Raw genomic sequence first — 7,322 nt, 5'->3', positions numbered from 1 at the left:
GCCTTTCAACCTTAATTTTTGCTAAAACCAACCAATTCACTTTGAAATTTATAGCACGAATTACTATGTTTTGATCCCTCATTTATATGTTGGTACGTAGGCATAAGACCAAAGGTCTTTTCAAACACAAAAGTATAATTAATTAATTCTTTTCTCATCCACCCATTCTATTTGCTTGTAAACATCACTTTATACCAAGTACATATGCACACAAAAAAAGACTCCCTAGGAGTACGTAGGTCACTTTGGGTGTTAACACCTTCCCTCTGTGTAACCAACCCCCTTACCTGTGATCTCTGACTTTTATTAGTTTTTATTTGAAAACTTCTTACTATTTGGTTTTTGTTCTCATTTTTCCATTTTCCCTTGGAAACAATAAAATCGCGGTGGCGACTCTTGTTAATTGATCTTTAGCTTGTCAATAGCTTAATGATCATGAATTTCCCGCTACAAGTCCATTATACTATGTCTCTAACATGGATTAACACCAAAATTCTATTGCCCGACCTCAAATAGTTGTGACTTCTACATAAGTCCAATTACGATTGCTTAACATAGCGCTAAATTTGTGACACAAAAGGCATAAGCATTCTAGTTAGTGAGATTGTAAGTTTCCCCTCTTCCATGGTATTGTGTGGAAACATGGCCTTCTTTCCTTCCTTTGGAAGATGTTTTGGTTCAAGGATCCATGCTTGTGGTAAGTGGGTTGAGTGTTCTCCAAAGAATGTCTTAACATCAAAAAGCAAAACAAAACTAACTATTAACTTACTAACCATTAACTTTTACTTTCAAGCTTTTACTTTTAATGCAATTTATTTTTATTTCTCTATTATCATTTGTCATTGTATATATCATTCTAATTGTTTATGTTTATGCAATTTTCACTTTGTCCACTTGGACCATATTGTGTGATATACTTTGTTGCTTTGTTTGTTTGATTGGTCTTTGACCATTAATGCACATAATAATAACAAAAACCCTAAAAGACAATTTGAGTGGATTGTTGTTTTGATCTCCCCAATTGGACTTAGAATTTAGGCAACATTCCTTTGCTAATGGACTTGGCCAATGCCAATTTGTTGAGAGACCAAGAACTTGCAAGTTTGAATTAATCTACTACATCATTCAAGATCTCTCCAGATTCATCTGCAACATTGATCCTTGTTAAGCTAGTATGTTGAACCTGTGATTTGTGGGATTCATCTGCTACATAGGCTATTTTGAAGAAGATCATTAAAGTGGATAAGCTTGGATGAGGCCATCTTTATTTGATGCCTTTGCTCTTCAATATTGATATAATTGTGCATTTGTGTGTTGCTTGATCTAAAAAGTCCAAGGGAATTCTGGGTGTCTGTTGACATACTTGTCTATTGGATTGCTCCCATTTGGTCAGATCTTTTTAACTTTAAACTTTTAAAATTTCTTGTATCTAGGGTAGTCTCTTCATCTTCTCCCCATTTCTTTAATTTCAAAATCTCTCCCTCCATTTTTAAAATCTTCTTTGTGTGAACTATTTTTGCTCTAAACTTAGACCACTTTTGCAAAAAACGTAGAAACTTTGGCCTTATGCCATTGCATATTCAATTTTTTTTTCTTAAATCAAACTCTTAAATGAACTTAACTATACTTGACTTAATCTTTCAAAAAGCCAAAAAGAACTAACTCATTCAAACCATTTTAGGCCTTTGTGCCTTTCAACCTTAATTTTTGCTAAAACCAACCAATTCACTTTTAAATTTATAGCACGAATTACTAGGTTTTGATCCCTCATTTATATGTTGGTACGTAGGCATAAGACCAAAGGTCTTTTCAAACACAAAAGTATAATTAATTAATTCTTTTCTCATCCACCCATTCTATTTGCTTGTAAACATCACTTTATACCAAGTACATATGCACACAAAAAAAGACTCCCTAGGAGTACCTAGGTCACTTTGGGTGTTAACACCTTCCCTCTGTGTAACCAACCCCCTTACCCGTGATCTCTGACTTTTATTAGTTTTTATTTGAAAACTTCTTACTATTTGGTTTTTGTTCGCATTTTTCCATTTCCCTTGGAAACAATAAAATCGCGGTGGCGACTCTTGTTAATTGATCTTTAGCTTGTCAATAGCTTAATGATCATGAATTTCCCGCTACAAGTCCATTATACTATATCTCTAACATGCATTAACACCAAAATTCTATTGCCCGACCTCAAATAGTTGTGACTTCTACATAAGTCCAATTACGATTGCTTAACATAGCGCTAAATTTGTGACACAAAAGGCATAAGCATTCTAGTTAGTGGGATTGTAAGTTTCCCCTCTTCCATGGTATTGTGTGGAAACATGGCCTTCTTTCCTTCCTTTGGAAGATGTTTTGGTTCAAGGATCCATGCTTGTGGTAAGTGGGTTGAGTGTTCTCCAAAGAATGTCTTAACATCAAAAAGAAAAACAAAACTAACTATTAACTTACTAACCATTAACTTTTACTTTCAAGCTTTTACTTTTAATGCAATTTATTTTTATTTCTCTATTATCATTTGTCATTGTATATATCATTCTAATTGTTTATGTTTATGCAATTTTCACTTTGTCCACTTGGACCATATTGTGTGATATACTTTGTTGCTTTGTTTGTTTGATTGGTCTTTGACCATTAATGCACATAATAATAACAAAAACCCTAAAAGACAATTTGAGTGGATTGTTGTTTTGATCTCCCCAATTGGACTTAGAATTTAGGCAACATTCCTTTGCTAATGGACTTGGCCAATGCCAATTTGTTGAGAGACCAAGAACTTGCAAGTTTGAATTAATCTACTACATCATTCAAGATCTCTCCAGATTCATCTGCAACATTGATCCTTGTTAAGCTAGTATGTTGAACCTGTGATTTGTGGGATTCATCTGCTACATAGGCTATTTTGAAGAAGATCATTAAAGTGGATAAGCTTGGATGAGGCCATCTTTATTTGATGCCTTTGCTCTTCAATATTGATATAATTGTGCATTTGTGTGTTGCTTGATCTAAAAAGTCCAAGGGAATTCTGGGTGTCTGTTGACATACTTGTCTATTGGATTGCTCCCATTTGGTCAGATCTTTTTAACTTTAAACTTTTAAAATTTCTTGTATCTAGGGTAGTCTCTTCATCTTCTCCCCATTTCTTTAATTTCAAAATCTCTCCCTCCATTTTTAAAATCTTCTTTGTGTGAACTATTTTTGCTCTAAACTTAGACCACTTTTGCAAAAAACGTAGAAACTTTGGCCTTATGCCATTGCATATTCAATTTTTTTTTCTTAAATCAAACTCTTAAATGAACTTAACTATACTTGACTTAATCTTTCAAAAAGCCAAAAAGAACTAACTCATTCAAACCATTTTAGGCCTTTGTGCCTTTCAACCTTAATTTTTGCTAAAACCAACCAATTCACTTTTAAATTTATAGCACGAATTACTAGGTTTTGATCCCTCATTTATATGTTGGTACGTAGGCATAAGACCAAAGGTCTTTTCAAACACAAAAGTATAATTAATTAATTCTTTTCTCATCCACCCATTCTATTTGCTTGTAAACATCACTTTATACCAAGTACATATGCACACAAAAAAAGACTCCCTAGGAGTACCTAGGTCACTTTGGGTGTTAACACCTTCCCTCTGTGTAACCAACCCCCTTACCTGTGATCTCTGACTTTTATTAGTTTTTATTTGAAAACTTCTTACTATTTGGTTTTTGTTCGCATTTTTCCATTTCCCTTGGAAACAATAAAATCGCGGTGGCGACTCTTGTTAATTGATCTTTAGCTTGTCAATAGCTTAATGATCATGAATTTCCCGCTACAAGTCCATTATACTATGTCTCTAACATGCATTAACACCAAAATTCTATTGCCCGACCTCAAATAGTTGTGACTTCTACATAAGTCCAATTACGATTGCTTAACATAGCGCTAAATTTGTGACACAAAAGGCATAAGCATTCTAGTTAGTGAGATTGTAAGTTTCCCCTCTTCCATGGTATTGTGTGGAAACATGGCCTTCTTTCCTTCCTTTGGAAGATGTTTTGGTTCAAGGATCCATGCTTGTGGTAAGTGGGTTGAGTGTTCTCCAAAGAATGTCTTAACATCAAAAAGCAAAACAAAACTAACTATTAACTTACTAACCATTAACTTTTACTTTCAAGCTTTTACTTTTAATGCAATTTATTTTTATTTCTCTATTATCATTTGTCATTGTATATATCATTCTAATTGTTTATGTTTATGCAATTTTCACTTTGTCCACTTGGACCATATTGTGTGATATACTTTGTTGCTTTGTTTGTTTGATTGGTCTTTGTCATACCCCGATTTTAGTCCTGAATTTTTTTTATGTTTCTATTTTTATTTAGCATGCTTGGATTGGTCTTGGTCCAAAGTCGTGGTGTTGTTCATGTGATTGGGGATACATCTATGGTCTGGGTCATCTGAACAACCAAGCTTTTTGTGTTTCAAGCCGCTTGCTAGTCATGTTATTGGTTCATGGATACTATGTCAGAACCCTAACCTTATGGTCTCATTTCATGGCCTTGTTCATGTACATTATCAGTCAAGTTATTTTTTAAAAGTCAAACATTCAAGTCATAAGACAAAACAATTTGGAAACCAACTTCAAACCATTTGTTAAACCATTTCAATCCGTTTCATGTCATTTTAAGCCATTACATTTGATTCCACACAAGAAAATACAAGTCTTGACATTTTTGAGCAAATATTGATTTCGATCACTATTACAAGGAGCAGAACATAGTGTCCCTAGAAGAATGGGATTCATTTATGCAAGTCCTCAGAACTCCATTACCTGCAGCATTTAGAATCAATTCCAGTAGCCTTTTTCATGCCGATATTCGGTCCCAGCTAGAAAATGACTTTGCACGTGCTCTCCAGGCCATTGTTCTTGAAGGGGATGGGGAGGATGCTATTAGACCCTTGCCATGGTATCCCGAAAATCTTGCTTGGCATTCTAATTTTTCCTGTATGCAGCTCAGGAAGAATCAATCACTTAAGAGGTTTCATGAATTCTTAAAGCTAGAAAATGAAATTGGAAATATCACTAGACAGGAAGCTGTCAGCATGGTGCCTCCTCTGTTCTTAGATGTACATTCGAATCACATTGTACTTGATATGTGTGCTTCCCCAGGTTCAAAAACATTCCAACTGCTTGAAATTTTTCACCGATCAACTAAAGCAGGATCATTGCCTGATGGAATGGTTTTAGCAAATGATCTAGATGTACAAAGATGTAATCTTCTCATCCACCAAATAAAACGAATGTGCACAGCAAACATTCTATGTCTACTATCAAAAACACTTATTGCATACAAGAAGTGAAAAACAAATGACTATTCAAACTGCGAAATTTAAGAAGTTGGTTTCAAAGAGTTTCGAATCTCAATCACAAATCGATACTTGACGTCTGCTTTCAGGAGCCGCTCAATTGCAGTGTTAACATAATCCATATCAATGACTTCGATTTCAGGTTTTATATTGTGTTTAGCAGAAAAATCAATCATCTCTTGAGTCTCTTTCAACCCTCCAATCGCACTTCCAGCAACCAACTTTCTGCCTTGAAGTAAAGGAAAGACAGGAAGCTCCAAAGGCTTATCTGGTGCACCAACCATTACAAGTTTTCCATGAGACTTCGGTAATCCAATTAGAGGCACAATTCGATGATTCGCAGAAACTGTATCAATGATACCATCTAAAGTGAAGTACTAATTACAGTAACATTAGCACCAAAAGCTTTGGCATATTTAACAACCATGTGACCAAGCCCAACAACACCTACATGAAGCTCGGGTTTATGGAGTTCGAAATATCTTAGAGGACTATAGACAGTGATGCCAGCACAAAGGAGAGGTTCAGCGGCTTCAAGCGGTAAGCTAAGGAATACGAATCACAAAATGTTCATCTGCGACCATTGAGTCAGAGTAGCCTCCATGAGTGATTGTTCCATCACCATGTTTAGCACCATATGTGAGTGTAGATCGAGGGCAATAATTCTCGAGACTTTCCTCACAATTTTGGCAGGTACGACAGGAATCAACTAAGCATCCCACTCCAACCCTGTCTCCAACTTTGAATTTGTCTACTTTGCTTCCCACTTCTGTCACTATACCAGCAATCTCATGCCCAGGAACTAATGGATACGTGGAGACGCCCCACTCATTCTTCACCATGTGGAGATCAGAGTGACTTATCTCACAATACAATACTTTGAATGCCACATCTTTTTCATCAGTTTCTCTTCTAGCTGCATAACCAAAGGCTTTGTTAGGATGATCCAATTCAGGTTATGTTTGTTGCCATTTGAATGTGAAGAAAATGAAGTTAATGTCACTATGCTATATATGTATGTCTCTTAGTCTGGGTGGTGGCGATAGAAAAAAGAATACTATGTTGGTGGCCCAGATAGTGAAAAGAGTTCCAATTCCACGCCACTTTCTGAAACTTCTCAGAATATTGAAGAAACTGTGGCAGCTCCAGGAATCAAATATCTTCTTCCACAATTCCAACCTGGAACATATCCAAGCAAACATGACAAGACTGGTCAAGCATCACACAAATCCTGTAGCAAAACCATAATCTCATGTCAGTTCCATTTCTAGCCTAGCAGGAAGCTCACACATAACCTGCATTATATCAGGCCTAACATACACAGTCCTATGTTGGATCCACAAAAGCCACATGAGTCTTGCAAGCATCATCCTGCAGTACTCCTGCTCATCATCAAGCCAAGGTAGTAGCTGCATTGAAGTTCCTGTCAGCTGAAGCAAATTAAAAGAAAACAAGGAAATGAATACAACAATGAGAGTGAAACCTATGAAATATCAACCATAACCTGCAGGAACATAAGCATGCAAAGTGTGAGCATCAACCACAGCCTGCATAAATGCAATGTAACAGGGCATGGTTTAGTGATAGCCATTGGATTTCCTAACTAAGCACATCACAGGCCATGAACAATTTGTCCCAACAAGTGGATTCAGTGGACATCAAAGTCTGCAGTGGAAAAAGAGCATGAATAATTAGTGGAGTCATGAGAATTAATCAAAGGAAAGGATGTACATGTTAAGCTTGTAATGGCTATGACCAGTTCAATAGGTTGCATCTAATTCAATTGGTTTAATCCTAGCTCTAAGGTTACCTGCTACAGCCAAAGAATCATCGACCTTTTGAGTCCTCATTCACAAACCAACTGAGTTTTCTGACAAGAGAAATTCACTGCAGTAAAAAGGATAAAGTAAAATAGCAAGTCGGTTAAATTCCAAGAAAACATCCCAATTTGGCATAGAGAC

The 7,322-nt window shown here is 36.0% G+C and overlaps 1 pseudogene; it reads right to left on the bottom strand.

Annotated features, from left to right (window-relative positions):
• Positions 1 to 5,301: 5,301 nt before the first annotated feature.
• On the bottom strand, positions 5,302 to 6,935 carry LOC127122706 (probable mannitol dehydrogenase; annotated as a pseudogene).
• Positions 6,936 to 7,322: the final 387 nt, after the last annotated feature.

The sequence above is a fragment of the Lathyrus oleraceus genome, chromosome 2 (genome assembly GCF_024323335.1).
Source record: "Lathyrus oleraceus cultivar Zhongwan6 chromosome 2, CAAS_Psat_ZW6_1.0, whole genome shotgun sequence".
Taxonomy (NCBI): Eukaryota; Viridiplantae; Streptophyta; class Magnoliopsida; order Fabales; family Fabaceae; genus Lathyrus; species Lathyrus oleraceus.
Note: the sequence above shows the minus strand (reverse complement) of the source record. Positions and strands in the feature narration are given on the sequence as shown.